The sequence below is a fragment of the Protopterus annectens genome, chromosome 10.part0 (genome assembly GCF_019279795.1).
Source record: "Protopterus annectens isolate FY-2018-M chromosome 10.part0, PAN1.0, whole genome shotgun sequence".
Lineage (NCBI taxonomy): Eukaryota > Metazoa > Chordata > Ceratodontiformes > Protopteridae > Protopterus > Protopterus annectens.
Window position 1 is genome coordinate 297866986 of NC_056744.1, and position 15394 is coordinate 297882379.

Consider the following 15394-nt stretch of genomic DNA (forward strand, 5'->3'; position numbering starts at 1 on the left):
TGATTAACTTCTTTGGTACTAGGGTTGCTCTCTGAATTTTGGCAGCTGATATTATTTATTTATTTATACTTGTTAAATGAGAACATTATTTCATCAGGTCCTATTTCAGGGTTTAGCCTGGGAAAGGTAGTGCATTGCAAAAAGTACGTAATCTAAGCAGAAGGTAAATTATATTTCCAAACTATTCATCTTTGTGAACAAAAAATATTGTATGGTTTGTTAAACAATTAAGACCATAATGAAATAAAATGTTAAATACTGTCAGATTATATTAGGAGTTAGGGAGGTATTTACATGGGCTAAGAGCATGTGCATTCATTTATATTATCTAAGTAGGATAGGAATGAAGAAGTTAAATATGATTCTAGAACAAAAGTAAAAATATTAGGGATAGTAAAAGGGGGGAAGAATTAATTGGCAGCTTTAAGGATGAAGGTAATTTATAGTGAAAATCAGGAGTGTTACACTGTAACCAGACACCATTAAAAATGATCTGCTTTGAATGTTGTCAGCTATAGTTCAGATAAGCAGAGTCTATACCTTTGTATCAAAGGCTCATTTCATTGTACCTCATTGCATCACAGAAGTACACTGAGTAGATAAACTGTTGACACCCTAAAATATTATAAATCTGGACGACTACAAAAGGAAAACTGTTTCCTTTTGTGATCACACAAACACCTGCTTTGCCAAAAATAAATAAATAAATAAAATAACACTGCAGCTGCATGTCTACAAACATAGTATGCAATTATAAAAGAGAACCAAATACTTTTTTTGCAATCACACGCACACACACACACACACACACACACACACACACTCGTGCGCACACAGAGCAAACCTTCCAGCTTCAATTATAAAACTGGCAAATTGAGTAGCTTATGTCATATGTAGGTGACTTCACATGCCATATCCCTTGTGAGAACTTTGCTCTTATACCCCCTTACTTAAATATTCTTACTGCATAGTTGTGCAACCACAAATTGAAACATCTCCTGTCATGCTATCATCAACAGTAAGTGAATTGGCTGTAGCATAACATAGTCAAAGCAGCTGCTGACAAATTGTGCAGCAAAATCTGCACTCATTGAAAACAGTTGTTCTCTGCAGAAGGAACTGCACCTGCTAAGTGATACAGTTAAGATTATTGTGAGTTGTTGGGTTTGGGGAGGGTACATATAACATCATCTAGTAGTGGGCTTTACATATTGAATGGACTTCAAGGTAGTTATTTATATCTCTGATGCTAGTGAGTATGTATTCCCAGGATTGGGGGCCTAGCATTGAGAATGAGTGGTCAGTGTTTTTGTTTTTTTTGTATGAGGAAAGAAATGGCATGCATTATCAGGGTGTGAGCAAAGGTTGTGGGTTCTTACTCTTAATGTGAGTTTACCAGAAAAGTTGGAAAAGAGTTTTGTTTAAGAAGTTTAAATTGGAGGGAACCTAGTATGAATGTAAGCCTTTATTGAAATGGAAACTGTTGTTGTTGTTGCTTTAAGTGAACTATGATATTTACTTTTTGGGAACATGCCATGAAAGAAAAATTCGTATTTGAAGTGATTTGCACAGAATTTATTTATTTTTTTGTTATTGTAGCAATGAATGGGAGTTCATATTTTCATTGTGCAAGTAGAATTTCCTTCCCTTTATCTTCTCTGGCAGCAGGAGAAAGGAAATGATAAATCCAAATTCAGAGGGAAAGTTTTTGCATCCTGGCTCTTGGCTGTTGTATGCATGACATGAAGTTGGAAGTTGAGGTTTTGATCTGACTGCAGCCTAAAATACGTAAGACAGTGTGTTGTTTTGTGTAGATTATTATGGTGGTATGTGCCAGCTTGGAAGAACCAGAGCAAGTTTCTTACTGGTACCAAAGATCATTGCTTTGACGTTGGGCACGTTAATGATTAGTTTCTTGCTGCAAAGTCAAGTTACCTTTGTTTTGGGGTCTTATTAAAGTTGTGTCTTTATGGTTGTCCTGTAAATTGCAACGTCACTGCAGAGAGTACAATACAACTTTGGGGACAATCTAAAAGTGTGATTATAGTTACAAAGTGTGAACACCTTAAGATAAACAGGCTGAGTTAGATGTGGATGGACCTAGTCTTACTGCAAATCTATGGCTAGTAAGAAACATCTGTAACCACTGAGTTTCTTTAGGGCTTAGGCCAGTTTCCAGTAGAGAAATGTGTAGCAGCTGATGGTCCTCAAGAGCGAATGTTGTAGTAAGGTTAATAAACATAGCACAAGTCAGTTGGCCGCTTTATTTACATTTTCATTAGAGTATCATCTATTATGAGTCAGAGGACTGTCATTGTATTGTGACATAGCCAGAAAATCCATTTTGGTTGATTGAGATGAGGTCATTATTTGTAATGTATGCTCATTGCTTACTGTAGGCTAGCTTTTTCAGTATTTTGCCAAAAGTTGGGAGAACAGGAATTGGTTTAAAGGGGCATGGTTTAATCAAGGCTGAAGGGAATGGTAGGAACTAGAGTTAGAATCAACACTGAGGAATCAAACGGCAACATGGTGAATGATAGGATACACAGACGCATGGGAAGAGGGTCAACCTTATAAATAAGGAAGGTTACCAACAGACTGCCATATGGTAAATTCTGGGTTGAGTACTCTTCAATGTGTTTGCTCTAGATATATCTGAGGGACTGAAAAATAGGAGCATACAAAGATCAGTGAAGCAGTAGAGGATGGTGTAAGAGTCTAAGGAAAGATTTGAAAGGCTGACATAGTGGGTAGAAATATGGCAGTTGAGGTACAGGGCAAACAAATGCAAAGTTCTTAACTTGAGCCATAACATCCCTGGTGTGAAGTAATAACTTGGGGGGTTGGAACTGATAGCCCAAAGCTAGAAAAGGATGCTAGGATGTTGTTGTCCACTCCTGTAATGGACCACCAGGAGCTGAGGAAAAAGGGCGATGTCAGCCAAACACAGAATGTTGGAGTGTATTCTCAGGGAACTGGTCTCCAGAACTAGAGGTAATATTTCCATAATGCAGTGCCCTGGTCAGACCACATATTGACGACTTCTTCTTTCGGCTTTTTAGGAGTCGCCACAGCGGATCACCTGTCTGCTCATGATTGGAGACCACATATTGACTACTGTGTGAATTTCTGGAGAATGTACAATGAAAGAGATATCTGGCTGCTGTAGGGAGTCTAGAGGAAATCTGCTGAAAAGTTGTGTGGGATGGGAAAGGGTATAACAAAGATCTAAAAAAGCTAGAGATCTTTTCAGTAGAAATTAAAAGAAATGGAAAAGCATAATATACTTGTGGTTGTTGTATCTTTAGAGTAGTATAAAGATGATATTTTTAAACTTGTTGATAACTGTTCCCTGAGTTTCAGGTTCCTGATTAATCTTTCTGCAGGAAATCACGTTTGATGTGGTTTCTGATTGTGTGCTTGCAACAGTTCAGTGTTTTGCAGCTTTTTGCTGTTCTTCACAGTTGTGTGGCCATGGAATTAATATATAACAGGTGAAATTCTGTATTATCTTCATCTGTTTAATGCTTCAGTCTGTCTTATCTGATTGAAACTTCACAGAGTTTCCCCTTTGTATAATCTGGGAAGCTGTTGGTGCACAGGGTTATGTCAGGGAAACAGGAGTCATATTGAATTGGAGGTGCAGAGGAGGGGGCTTAAATAGCAGATTGTAAGGACTAAGTATTCCCTGGATCACTAGAAGTAGTTTTCATAAGAAGGTTAAGGATGCATTGATTGAGCTAGTGGAATGAATGCTGGAGAGGGAATCCAGAAGGGTATTCAAAAGGGGCTGAGAAAGGTGGAGAAAGATTTGGGGGAGCTAGTTATAAAGAAGATATGCGATACTGAATGCATTTAAATGACAGACTATGTATACTTACTCTGTCCATTTGCTGCCAAGATAATGCAGCATAGAGTATGGTAGTGACATGAAATGTATTTTCTGGTGCAGTGGTACAGTGTTAGCTGTCAGAAATGTTGAGAGCTGTTTGCAAAAAAAAAAAAAAAAAAAACAAGGAAAATGTGGAGTAAGGATATGGCAGGAACAGAACGCAAAGATGCTGCCTAGAATACTCCACACTTAAATTGACTTCACAGATTGCTGGTCTTCTTCATTTGCCATCAGATCCTTCTTCATCTGTCCACATTCCACACTCACAGTTAAGGCAAGAACTGACTGCAGGGGTTGTCGTTAGGTAAACTTGGAGTGTGATTTTTTTCCCATGTAATCCCCAATGCAAGTCTGGCAGCCTCACACCTTTATATTCTCACACTATCCTGCCAATGACTCATGCACGTTGCAGTGCATGAGTTAAAATGAGAGTTATGTACTGAACACGCTCAGTGTATGTCCATGTCTTTACTTGTTTACCGCATGCTCAAAAACCTACCACTGCTGGGTACAGTCATGCAGTGGATTAGGCTGCCTCCTTCCTCCCAGGATTAGCAGGCTGGCATCAGCTATTTACTGCAGTCCTCGTTCATGGGCTCTTCCAACACCTGGATCACTTATTGATCCACAGTTTTGCTGGTTATGTTTAGACCTGCATCCTCCTGTGTCATGAAGCTAGCTTTCTTTCAGTATCTTTGTAGATTTCTATAGTAATGTAGTATACCAGAAGTTTCTTGCATGTAAGATAGTTAAGAGGAAGTAGAAAAAGGTCATTTTCCCAGCTCATACTTCAGGGTATAACTTTCTTCTAAATAGTAATGTGGCCCTGTATTTAGCAGTGTAGCTATATGGGTCTCACAGTGTGGATGGTTGTGAAGTCCACTGCATTTGTCAGCTGTCAATAATTTTAGGCACTGTTTGCTAAGTAAGCACCAATAGAGTAAAATCTTTACAACACAGCATATGCTTTTGTTAACTATGACTTCATCAGAACTGAGTTTACTGTATTGGTTTCTTCCTCATTGTGTGATTTGTTTTGGTTTTTAGTTGGTTTATGTAATTACAGTTACCAGTTTGGTACTTCATTTGGTGCTTGCTTGTTTTTCTTGTGTGGTCCTGCTGCTGTTCTGGTGGAAGGAGATTCCAATGTGGATAGTTCCTCGAGAGGAATTTTTTTTACTTTCTGTTCCTAATACCAGTAGTAATGTTTCTACTGCTTTGTTTAATTTGATTATTGGTGAAACCCGTCCTGGTTCTGGGTAATCTAATATGGTTAGGAGGTCATGCAATCTTGATTCCTTTTTGCCAGACTAGAATGGGTAGTATTTTCTCCCAGACTGTTAAGTCCATCAGGAAGAAGGCCAAGAAATTTAAGGCACTTGTGTGGGATAATTTCTATTTCAAACAATGTATTCAGAATTGACAAGTTCCAAAAGGGCTGAGACTTTACAAATTTCCCAGTGGTATTGAGACAGATGCTGAATTATATAAGGAATTGTGTTTGTTTTTGGTTGTGACCTTCTGGGCGTATTGGTTTGGCATATTGATAAACTCATTAAAAATCTTGAAAAAGACAGTATACTGTTGAATGACAAGGTATGTAGTGACAGTATTTTCCCAGCATATGAGTGACTGTGAAACTGTATTACAGTCTTTGGATAGATTGGCTAGCACTGCTAACCAGCAGAAGTTAAAAGAAGATTTTGAAGGATAAAAAAGTGTATGAGGAGGGGAATGCAAAGCCTGTATCTAAAAGGAATGGTTGTTAACTTATCACATTGGTTCTAATATTGCTGCGCTGTTACAGAGACTACTGTTACCCGATGATCGCCATGACTGACCAAGAAGAATAGGGATGGATCTCAACCAGGTCCAAGTGCAGTTTCTCACCATCCAGAGAGTTCTGTGATATCACAAATGGAGGGTCCATGGTTTCAGCAGAAGATGTACAGCAAGGCAGTGAGAACTACATAGAACAGTTCGAGGGGAAGAGGCCAAGAGACACAATAAAGGGGATGATTCTTTCACAACAAGAGGCGTTATCTTCAAGGTTAAGCACTCTTTTAACATCTGAAAGTGATGATATGACATTTCATGGACACAACATGATTGACTTGAGTTCATGTGCAGTTACTGAAAAAGAGTTCAGAATTTTTTGTAAAGGTTTCTTTTTTTGCCATTCAATATAGCAGGGTTAATAGATGCTATTATTGACTTCATGGTATTTGTAAGGAAATTAATTTAAAAAAGTGTTTATTAATGGATAAAATAGTAGAAAGACTCATGGTGAAGTGTCTTAAAAAATCTAGTACTTTTGCCCTACAATTACTGCCAGTTATGGCAGCATTTCAGTCACTTTGCAAAGATGAATTTCAGCAACTTTTAAGTAAACCCCCATTTTTAAGAGTTAGTCAGTAGGATTCAGTAAACTCTGTGCAGGCTTTATGCAAAGCCTACATGGAGTTTACGTGTTTGCGTGAGCAGCAGCGCTAATTACATATTAATGCGATGCATTGCATTTAAACGTAAACAAGCACTGTTTTGTGGCTGGCAATAGTGTTGCCAGCTAAGAAACCATGCAAAACAACACGGAGAGGAAACCTACTACCTATGAGCAAACTAGGTTAGCATGATTTTCAGAATGCCTCAATGATTACCAGGATTTATCATATAGCAATGTATGTGTTCAAACACATTACAGGATAATGTATAGAGTGCAGAGTACTGTGGCACCCATCCAAGCATTCTGTATAAAAGTTGTGTAAATGATCTGTAAGGGTACATGGACTGCCATTTAAAATAAACAGTCAGGGAAAGTGTGTACTGAATTGGGACACACCAATGAATTGTAGGAATGAACAAAGGGAAAGGGCACAGGTTAAACATCATAGTGTACAGCAGAGGAGGGCATGTAAATGAAAGACAGTTGTAGCAGGAACACTAATCACATACTGACATTATACAATATGGACTGCACAGTGCTAATGTATATTATGTGACTGTCAGACAAGATGACAGAACAATGGAGAAGGATGTCCTTGTGATATAAACATCCTGACATGAACAGTGGAGAGGACATCTATCAGGGATGTTGTATACAGTTGCGATTGGGTGTATATGGTGAAGCTGTGCAAACTGGTTTGCCTAAATATGACTGTAATGTCAGCAGAGGTCTCCCAACAAGTGAGACACAGTTACAGGCCATGGACAATAGTAAACAAAAGCACCTACACTCATAGCCAATATCAGAATAATTTACAAAGACATGCATCTGGAGCATTTCCCCCTGGGCCTCCACTGAAAATTGGCTTTGTTCCAAGTCGGACTTTCCCGGTAAACAAATGTTAAATAAGTAAATAATACAACCAGTAATCCCATATCTCTGACGTAAAATACGTGATTCTGAGTGATCATAGATAGTTTTGCACAAAACTTGTACAACTATTATTACATGTCAGCAATCTATGAAGGTAATCAGCCACACTGTCCTGACTCAGTCCAGGCTAGTTGACAGATGTGCATGGCATATGTGTGTGTGTGTGTGTGTGTGTGTGTGTGTGTGTGTGTGTGTGTGTGTGTGTGTGTGTGTATGTATATATATATATATATATATATATCTATATATATATATATATATACACATACATATATATATATATATATATATATATATACACACATACATATATATATATATATATATATATATATATATATATATATATATATATATATACACACACACACACATATATATATATATATATATATATATATATATATCACAATCCACACTGTTACGAATACAACCCATGCCATCAATATTGCCAGACAGCTATGTATGTACTGTGTGCATCACCGGAACAGGTAACACACATGCATCTGGTGTAACACCTTGATGGGGGTCATGCGTCATCAGTAATGTTTATGCAACAAAAGGAATACCCAGGTATGGCCAATAAGATGTGTGAGAGCTCACTGTGGCAAAGGTGGTACACTTCAGTTATACATCACTGGAAGATGTGTAGGGAGGTACATGATGAAGGGTGCATTGTACTCGGTTATTGGTGTAATGAAGGCTGTGAACTATGGAGGTATTATGGCCTTTTTTGTGGATGCCCTGCACACAGTAGTTGTGTTACATACAAGGGCATAGTCACCACTGTGGCCACATGCTGCTAGATGTTCCACATACTATCTATCCCAGGACACGGGTCACATGCCACTTGGTCTGCTTATAAGGGTGTGATGCCTACATTATCACTGGGTTGTGCATTTGTTTTCATAACATAACAAACCCCCCATGTTTTTGTTTCATGTCATGTGTCGTCATAGCTGTTGCAGCAATCTTTGGTGTGCATTGATACCGTCTGTATTACACTAATATCACAGTTGGGTTCAATCATTGCCCACAATCTGTAATCCTCCAGACAGCTGTTTGGACACAGGATGATGTCTGTGACTTAAATAATGGATTGGAATGGACCTAGCACATGGCCCTGATATAAAGACCTGATCACTGGACTTGAGATATAGGTCACTTCACACATTCCAGGTATGTGATCCAGTTGTCTACCCACTTAGTGATGTAGGTGTTTATGGCCACATCTGACAGTGTTGAGGGAATAACTCAATGTGGATTTGTGTCAAATGTCTTCACCTTGGCCTGGTCAGGTTCCACAATATGATAGTGTTGTCATTATGGATGCCCTTGATGGCCTCTTTGAGGACATCTAAGAGATGCAGCAGACATCGATGTAGCATTAACAACTCGCACATGACTTTTGCACACAGCTGGGATATTACCAGTGTCCATTTCGAAAAGGTCCATGATTTCATGTTGGTCTACCTCACAGATGAGAAGAGTCAGGATGTATCTATACACGCATGCTTCAGGTGTTGCCACTCCTCCACACAGATGATTGCATGTTTGATATACACCCTTCTACAGGAACATATTCTATCTAAACGGTGTGTTGAAGTATATATTCAACCATGTCAGGTAGGTGTATGTTCTGAGTCACTTTATAGGTAATCTGTGATGTTGTCAAAGCCCATTGATTCTGTGTGATAGGCCTGGATGAAGGTAAGATGGTGCTTTCTGCCTATCTTGGTCTGGCCTAGGGTTTGGACACAGTCCCCTACCCCGGTATCATTAAGACCCCTCATGTTACTAGATGGTTAACCAGTTGGCTCAATGACAGAACAAATTCTGTGAAAGTTGTGAATCAACCTCTACCAGTAAAGCTGTCAGCATTGGTATACCCTAAGGATCTGTGTTGGGCCCTTTACTGTTTGGAATCTATTTTTTGACAGTCCAAGCTATACTATACGGCCTTTGGCTTGCCAGGTTTGTCGATTATTGTATGATTGAGTCCACCAACGATGTTAACATATTACAGGAGGGACTAACACGACAGAAGTTTGCTGCAAAAGCCACACAGTATACAAATACATGCAACAGTGTAACATTATGCTTACTTTCTGCAAATTTGAATTCCCCACTAATTCCAGCATTGACACCCCCTCCATGCTCAAACCCAGTGGTGCAAGACCTGTGAACACATGTGAACTTTGGTCACGAAGTTTCCACAATGGTATGGAAAGGCTGTGTTGTGCACCTCATAATCAGGCTATTGTATCCAGATCTGAGGATGTTTTAACAGCACTGTACTTGACCCACATCAGAACACTAATACAATATAATGCTCCCTTTTCCATGCATCTCACCAGACACCTGCAGCAGCTGGAGAGACCCCAGGAGGTTCTCACCAGAAAATACAGGACCTGCAAACCATACCATGATGTGTGTGAATAGACTGAATGTCCTGTCACTGTAACCTGTATTGTATAGGATGAGGTGACTTGTGCCTGACCTCCAGACCAGTCACTGACCCTGCCCTGATGGAAATACTGCACATTCACAAGTCAGCTGTAGCTGATGACATCAGCAGAGTCTGGTGAGAGGAAGATGGCAATGGCAGTGTTTTGAGGCTGGTATAAAATGCTCTCTCTAATGTGAAGCAATTGGACAAATACACACACATGCAAGTTGACTGCAATGAGAACAGAACCACTACCTAAATACACCCACTGGAGAACTCTGCATATAAGGCAAGCACTACAGCTCATGTCTGACTTGGAGAGTGCCAGACAACAGTTTTTAGGTGATATCAGTGGTGTCTGGTGAAGGAAAAATGGTAATAGCATGCTGCCTCTAATGTCAAGCAAGTGCGCGTGCACACACTCACTCACACACACAGACACACACACACACACACACACACACACACACACACACACACACACACACTTATGACTGCAATGAGAACAGAACCAAAGCAAGTGCCATAGCTCAAGTCTGACTTGGAGAGCGTCAGACAACAGTTTATTGGTGTTGAGATCAGCAGTGTCTGGTGAGGAGAAAATGGTAATAGCAGTGTCCCACATTCTGGTATAAAATGCTTTCTCTAATGTCAAGCAAGTGCATAGACACACACATACACACACACACACATACAATTTCACTGCAGTGAGATTAGATCCTCTACCTATCTATGTACACAGACTAGAGAACTCTGTATTTTATGCAAGTACCACTGCACAAGTCTGACTTTTACAAAGCCACAGGACTACCTGTAGTGGATGACATCAGCAGTGGATGTTGTAGAAAAAGATATAGGGAGGCTTGCTTGAAATTGATGTGTAAGCTTGTGCAAGTGTAAAAGTACTGGCAGTCCATGGGATTGGAATGGTAACTGCAGGATACACACTTATGGTCCTCCGATTAGCTAGACACAGACACACGCACCTCCCATTTGACTGCAGTGAGACCAGAACCGCTACCTAAGTACAAAGACTAGAGAACTCAATATTTTATGCAAGTGGCATGGCACAAGTCTAACTTTTACAAGGCTGCAGGACAACTTATAGTGGAGTGGATGACATCATCAGTGGATGTTGGAGAGAAGATGTTAGGAGGCCTGCATGAAATGGATAGCTAGCCTTGTCCAACTGTCAGGACATTAAAGTTCTGCATTTTACCAGATTAATGAGTGCAATGTGTATTATTTAGTGTTTGTGTTTCCAATGTGCAGGTATACTTTAAGAGACAGCTTTACAAACTATATGCAAACAGGTGTCCACATTACTACAATTACTGGAAAATCTGAATGTGTATTGCCATTCTAAAGATGTGCATGGTATATAAGACTTTTTTATATGTTTATGTAGTGTGGTTGTAGTATTTGTGAACAAGTACTGAGAGACCAAGGTTGCAGTGCATGGGGGAGGTACCAGATGACTGCATTGTAAATATGTTTCATTTTCTTAGATAGTTCTTACTTTATTTGTATTTCTACACGTATCTTCATGGCATGAAGACTAAAGGGACAGTAAACAGAAGTATTACATGTTGTTGTCCACTTTGCATAGTGTACTGCCAAGCAGCATGTTTGTGAGATGGCTGGCAAAGTGTTTGCAAATGCAAGATACACATTTCTACTGCTTTCCCTGTTTGCAGATAGTTAAGCAGTTTTCAAAAGTGAGCCTCATTACTAAAATTTTGAGAGTTCTAAGTATTGAGGGTATGAAACATACATGCTGTTTAGCTGACTCCATGGCAGCAGGTGTAAATGCACTGACACATTTATTTTGGAGTATGTAATACTTTTAAATAAGTAGTGATAATGCAATGAAATTATTCTTTATACTACATTCACCATGTTTTGATTAAATGGGATCACTTATATGATCCATATGTGTTTTACAGGATATATATATATATTTTGGATACTGGTGGAATCATGATTTTCTTAATGTTGGAACCTAATTGTGGTCATAGATCTCATGACCATACAATTTTCGGCATGGCTAGTATGATAGTGTTTTCTGCTGTGCTAAGGATATTATATGGCTAGTTGCCACAATATAATGATTCATTTTTCTGGATGTATAAACCCACTATGGCATAAGCACAAATACACTTGACTATAGATCTGTCTTAACAACGAATGCTGTCCATAAAAGGCCTTAGGCCAATACGTTGAGACGATGCAGACTTTATTTTAATTTTCATGATTGTATAAATGCTAATACTCTAACTGTCCTGAAATAAGCATTTAGATTAGATGTAATAATATATAATGGGAACATGTTGTTAGAAACGAGCCTGAACTCTTAAATTGAAATTTAGTAGAAGCCATACTACAGATTGCTTCCTTTTCTAAATATGGGCATGGCTTCCTGATTTAATTTATGGAGGCGCAATGCCGATGTTTGAACAGTTTTATATACTTCATTAATTAATGTGACATACTATAGATTGTTTCCTTTCTCTAAATATGGGCATGGCTTCCTGGTTTGATTTATTGAGGCGCAGTGCTGATGCCTGAATTACTCTATATATCCCATTAATTAATACAGTATTCTTTTGAATAAGAGAACTAATGATGTGTTTTAAAAGAAACATTTAACAGATTTCTTATGTTGGTTCTAAATATATTGTTAGACAGATAAAAACAATACTACTATTTTATCTATTCATGTCTTATCATTGTTAACGAGCCTATAGTTTGCTGATTGACTACAATTAATGTGATTAATTGATTAATTATGACAAGGGGTTTCTATAAAAGGAAATAAAATTCTTTGAATGATTGTAACCTGATGAAGCACAACTTGTTTGTGTGAAAGCGCTCGTTCCTGTTCTACTTTTATAATAAATGTTATTTGGATTATATCGTGGTGGTTTCAAGCAATTTCTTTCATCATACATTCACCATGTGTTAGTATGTCTTGATGTAATGCAGCATGTTTATTCGGCATTGGTTGGAGGTATCCTTACCACAGAAGAGCCATTCAGTGTCACTTGGCATTGGTGCACATTGCCAACATCTGTGCAAACGTACGGGCCAAAAAGTGAAGGGCTCCATTTTTTGGTATTTATTTGTGTTTTGTGCGATTCTGTTTTTTTGACCAGATTATAGGTGTTACAATGGGGTAGATAGGAAAGTGGTGAAATGGGAAAGTAGTGGGAAGAACAAAGGGAAAGCAGTATACAAATGTGCAAGAGAGAGGTGGGAAATAACCATAGCAATTCATTTCTTCAGCAGTATAAAATGAAAATATGTACAGAATATTAGCTGAATTTGGACTGTCACCTCTTCCAAGAAGGCTGACAACAATACAATCATGTCGTGTAGCCAATTGGACCAAATCAAGTGTGTCAAGAAGACATGTGACAAAATAGAGAGCTGTGTATGAGATGATTTTTTTTGGGACAGGTGCCCCCCCCCTTTTTTTTTTAACTTCAGTAAGAGAGGAATGCTGGGTAAGAGATGGTGGTACTTCTGGGTCAGCACAGCTGGGTAGGTGAGGAAGCAAATGCAAACAAACAGAACAAGACACAGGGATGGTGAGGGACACAAAAGTTTGGGTAACCATGATTTAGGGGGAGGAAAAGACCATACCCATCAAACGTGTAGACAGTGGGACTCTAGTCCTCACCTGATGGACTGTCATCACCATGCCCTTGCTCCACTGGCTGCTGGACATCTCTTCCTCCTACAGATCATGATGGAGGGCAGCCTGTATATCTGGTGTAGGAGTACTCCAATGGTGTGGTGCACAACCTTACACACCAACCCTGGCATCTTCTGGTGGGTGATGAAATCCCCACCTCTGCCAGTACTTCCAGAGGGTACAACAGGACAAGCTGCTGGGGTGGTGCTACCTGAAGGCACAGGTAGTGCAGAGCCAATGCTGCTAGGATGGGTGCCAGATGGGCTGGATGTCAGCAGGTTGTGATCCCCTGAGGTTAGCCTACATCCCAGTGCTGTAAAGCATTTAGTGATTTGTTACAGATGGATGACATAGAGACATTTTGATGACGCATAATAGAAAATAAAAAAAATATATAAGGGTTGGGGTGAGAGATTAAAAAAGAGATAAAACTAGTACCATCATATGTGACATACAGTGCATTATCACAATAATACAACTATTTTACCCAAAGTTTTACATTTAAGTATACTTCCTAAAAACTACAAACTGTAATTACAGATTGCTCAAAGTAATCCTTGCAATGTGCAGATATTGCTTATATACTTGGCCCAATTAAACAGATTGCAGTTAACAGCAGGGCATTTATGCCACTTGTGTAGAATTTAATTTACGTAATATTATTAAAGTATTGCAATGTTGTATAAAGTTGGTTTGTGCTGCAGACTGATGCATGCATACTTGCTTTTACAATTAGGATTTGCATGCTCACTTGGCTACTGCTGTATAGAAAAGAAAAACATGTTACTTTAAATATTAAAGCTACAATAATACTTCTGTTTTGCTGCATACATACCACTTGCTTCCCTCAGTCTCTCTAATCAGCATGGGCCTACCTATTTGTAGCTATTTTAGAACTAGCTGTGAAAAGAAAAGAACAGAATAGCATTATGCATATCAGTCTTGCCTTTATTTAACGTTCAACATATTATAAATTGTCTTTATTAGCATATTTACACAGCTGTGGGATGTTACTAGTTTGAAACTCATCCAACCACTGGTTGAGTGTATCCCTCCTGCACCTTTTTAGGTCATTGAAGTGGTGCCTGCACTGTTCATCAATGCCTGGGGAGCAAGTCGCACTGGACACAGCCTTGACCTGATTATTCCAAGCCTCAGCCTCTACAGAATAGTACCCTTGCAGAAGCCTTTGGCTATAGCATTTTACCAGGAGTCCAATAAATATTCTGGACTCCTAAACACCCCATCTCTGTGTCCTAAATTGGGCACCTTCCCCTCTAACACCAGACATGTCTAATCCCAAAGCAGTGTAATAGCAATTCCTGTTATCTTGTTTACTAGTAGTGTGCAGACCTTCGCAATAGTGTCAGCTGTGTTTGCACAATGTTAAGCAGAAAGAAACAGTGCTAACAGAAAGGAAGGCAATTTTTGAAACTGTCTGAAATTTACTGTATTAGAACCCAACACCATGTGCATGACAGCCCTATGCTTACAGCTGTTGTCACAGGAATATTGAAATAGCACTTGGATATTTTGTGTTCATTACTCTAAACTGAACTGTCACAACAGTAAAAATATTTTGCACTTCCAGTATTAGAACCCAGGACCATCTGTATTATAGCCCTGCACTTACACCAGCTGCCCCAAGCATAGTTAAATAACAGTTGCATAATTCCCTATTCATAATTAACTTTTGTGTATTATCTGCTGCGCAACAATGCTTAGTGTGTTTGTGCAGTGCCCAACAGAATTAATAAAATGTATCCATTTTGAAATTGTTGACTGATTGCTTCCTCTCTGCAAGTGTTCAATGTTGGTAGGTGTTGGGGAACCTTGCTAACAGCTGCACAACATTGCTTAGCTGTGTTGCACAATGAAAAGCAAAACTGCAACAGTGTATTCTTTTCACATTTAGAATGTTTACGTCCTGTCAGCAGGTGTTCCTGTGTGGGCAACTAGTCCATGTTTGTGCACTGC

General features: G+C 39.1%; 1 protein-coding gene across 2 annotated transcripts in view; it reads left to right on the forward strand.

Annotated features, from left to right (window-relative positions):
* Positions 1 to 15394, forward strand: part of LOC122813052 (cholesterol transporter ABCA5-like) — a 2390735-nt gene that overhangs the window by 2248541 nt on the left and 126800 nt on the right. The gene's annotated exons all lie outside the window — the stretch shown is intronic.